The following is a 3,758-nucleotide window of genomic DNA, read 5'->3' as shown; positions in this document are numbered from 1 at the left end:
GTTTCAGGGGATTGATGATTGGAGCAGTTGAGAAGGAGAAGTCACCAATGCCGCAGAGAGGTTCCGGCCTTGTAAGCTTGCAGTGATCCCCTCAGAAACCTCCTCCGCCAGAGCAGTGCCGCTTGTCTAGGCACCATTACGATCAGAGCTGTTGCATCGCAAGCAGCTTCCAGCAGCCTTGCATCAGTGAATCGGAGTAGCGCTCCTCAGAGACTTTCCGTCCAGAAGAGCTGGAGTAGGGGAGCCATCTCCGTCTTCCTTCTTCACCGGAGTGCTGGAGCGAACTGGGTCACTGCCAAGAGCCAACCTGATTTAGAGAATCCTCTTCTATTTCTCAAGACGTTAGCCCTGGAATTTAGCTTCTTCTAGTTTAGCGCGTTAAGTGAGAGTGGTTGGTTGAGAGAGAGAGGTAATCCGTAGTTTGAATTAGGATAGTTAGGCGGGCGGGTCTGGGTCTCGGTTCCTTTTCAGTGTGTGGGCTGGGTGTGCGGCCTTCACCAGGTCCAAAAAAAAAAAATGAACCCATCAAACTATGGCTTCCTCTTTTAGTATTGTAACCCATCCGCCCAAATAAAAAGCTACCTCCTGCAATAACTTGACACTAGCGCTGTATCCGTAGTCGTTGCCACTCCTTTCTTGGTCGCGCAACCTTAACCACTAGTACCGACATGCACAGTTTGTCACTGTCCTGTTGTTGGTGTCTTGATTGCGCGGTGGTACCATGGTGGTTGTGATCGCACTATCGCGGTTCCAGGAAAACGCCATTGCCATGGGCGCCTGTGGTTGGAACTCTCTGTAAAAATCTCTGTTGGAACTCAATGCTGCCACCATGTGGTTGTTCGTTGCTCATGGTGACGAAGACAAGGTTGTTTTGATGGGGGAGTCTTATTACAACTCAACTAATGTTGGACCTCTTAATTAGCTGGTTAGTCCATTAGAGGTTGTTAGGAATATAAATAAGAGTATTGAGTTATTATATGGAGTAAGGTTCTGAAAATTGAATCGATTATTGAACCACTCTAACTACTGACTTGGTATACTTACTCACCTCCTTTAATACAGTAGTTTACGCGAGAAGGGACGAGGCAGGATGGATGGCCTAGTTTGAAAAAAGATTTTAGAGTGTCTACGGTGAAACCAGGAGGGTTTCTTAATGCCTTCTTTTTTGTTCTCATTGGAATTATTTTACCAAAGAGAAAAATCGTTATCTTCTATTAGCAGAAATCTAATTATTGGACTGCACGAAATGTGTACGAGATACCATAAGGGCCCAATATCTCAATAGCATCTTTGTCTAAAGTTTCGAATGAGACTTTGATCCGAAAGGCAAAAGCAATCTTATTAAAAAGTCATTTACTGATTTATTGGTTCAACCGGAAGAACCGTTTTATAATAAAATAATAAATAAAATATAAATAAATACACCAAAATATAATTAATAGTTTAATTTATAAACTCAAAAGTTTTTTTAAAACACTCTTAAAATATATGTTTCCAAGTACTTTTGTCAAAAAAGCCACGTGGTGGCAGCATTGAATTTCGACAGAGATTTGTGATGGAATTGAGTTACTTCTATGATGAAAGATTCTCAACAAAAACACCAATGTTAAAACTTTCACTTCGAGTTAGGAAAATTTTTTAAATTAAACTAAGTTTAATATTAATTCATTAATTTTTTTATCATCTATATTATAATTTAAATACTCTTTTTTTTTATCGTATTTTCTAATTTGATAGATCAATGTATTTTTTTTATTACAGATCAAAATTTTATTTAAGGGTTTATCATTAACTTTAAATACTCTTATTTATATTTCTAATAATCTCTAATGGGCTAACTAACTAATTAAGCGGTCCAACATTAAGGAGGTCGTAACAAATGATGTATAAAATATGATATTGGTGACAAAATAATTGATATAGTTACTAAAGTAACGTATTTGAATTTTATAGGAACTTGGGTTCAAAATTTGCTTTTAGAGCAATTTTGGTACGTAACATTAATAGTCGCCAATCGGACCATGTTTATGAGTTGTGGAAGTAGATATATAACAAAGTATACGCACATGTAGCAGCCGGATGAATAATAACGGAGTATATAAAGTGGACTAATTATATTATTTATGTCTGCATTGTGCTGATGAATGAAGATACATTCATCTCTCTTCTTAGACTTGTATTATGAATGGCAGCTAATTAATGCTTGCTGATCAGTGATGACACACATATATTATAGCCGCCATTAATATTTCACTTGTTAAGCACTTCCAATATCGTCGTACGGTGGTAGCTATACATATATATGCAGCTGAAAGGCACCTAACCCCTGTATTTATACCCCTTTTTTTTAGAAATATTATTTTTTAAATAATCTTTAAATTTTTTCATTTAATTATAATAATTTTTTAATTTTTTAAAAAATCGTATCGATTGAAATTTAGTTTAATTTTTATATTTTTTAATTTTCTCTTATTTTTAAATTTTGTACACTATTAAGTTCTTTTTTTTAAATGAAAAACTCAACACAATAAGATATAGAGTATCAATAGAAAAATATTAGACAGATAAATAAACTAATTCCTAATCATCTTCGATAATACTATTAACAACCAAAAGATCAAATATCACTCCATTTTCTGTAACTTTTAATCAATTTGTTGACTACTTCTACAATACGTGTTTCTTGATTCATGAAGATTATGTCTTTCTTTTCTAACCAAGTGCTCTAAATGATTAGTTATTTTATCTTGGAACATTAAAAATACATTTATTTTTGAAAAATATATCCCAAACTAATTAAATACAGACCACTATCTTCTTATAGAATTCTCTTTTTATTTATTTATTTTTTTTATTAAATATTGTTAGGTACACATCTAAAATAATAAATAATAAATAAAATATTTTTAAAATACATTCAAAAATATATATAATATAATTTTTTTGGTAAAATTAAATAAACACATCACATCTAGAATAACAAATAACAAACCAAATATTTTGTAAACACATCTAAAATTATCAAAAATCATAAAAAGATAGATACTATCAGCAGCAAAGATAATAGTTACTATGTTTATTTAGGTATGATAACTTCAAAATCATTATTACAAAAATAAAACTTTCTCCCTCAAATATGATCAAAAACATAGATTTAAAAAGACAAAATTTTTTATCACAAGAGGCCAGAAAGCATTATTTTAAATGTTTTTACTAAAATTAAGTAAACACATCTAAAATAACAAATAATAAACAAAATATTTTGTAAACATATAAAATTATCAAAAATTATTAAAAAAATGTGAAGATAGTAGTTATTATGTTTATTTGGCTATAATAGCTTTAAAATTATTCTTACAATAATGAAGCTTCCTCCCTCAAATATAAACAAAAATATATATTAGAAAGATAGAATCTTTTACTAGAGGAGGCGGAGAAGATGAAGAGCAAAGAGCACGTTATACATCTAAATTCCGGTAGAGGATCGGAACGCAACAAAGATGAGAGGAGCATAGGACGGAGAAAGAGTGCAGCGCGATGGAAGAGGACGGCTCGAGGGAGGAGCGCGGCAAAGAAAGAGCACAGGACGGGAAAAGAGCGCGAAAACGAAAGAGGAGTGTAAGGCGCTACAAATCTAAAAGATTTAAAATTTAGATTTAAAATTAAATTGTTGAATTTTAGTTTTACTCACACTGTTTTTAAATTTATATTTTAAATTTAAAAATATTAAATCTATTTAAATATGTTTGTTTTAATTT

At 32.3% G+C, this 3,758-nt stretch overlaps 1 long non-coding RNA gene across 1 annotated transcript in view; it reads left to right on the top strand.

The window, feature by feature from the left end:
- LOC110268695 overlaps positions 1 to 3,758 on the top strand; it is a 23,047-nt gene that overhangs the window by 12,701 nt on the left and 6,588 nt on the right. The window lies entirely within an intron of this gene.

The sequence above is a fragment of the Arachis ipaensis genome, chromosome B02 (assembly GCF_000816755.2).
Source record: "Arachis ipaensis cultivar K30076 chromosome B02, Araip1.1, whole genome shotgun sequence".
NCBI classification, from domain to species: Eukaryota; Viridiplantae; Streptophyta; class Magnoliopsida; order Fabales; family Fabaceae; genus Arachis; species Arachis ipaensis.
This window is presented reverse-complemented; position numbering and strand designations above follow the sequence as displayed.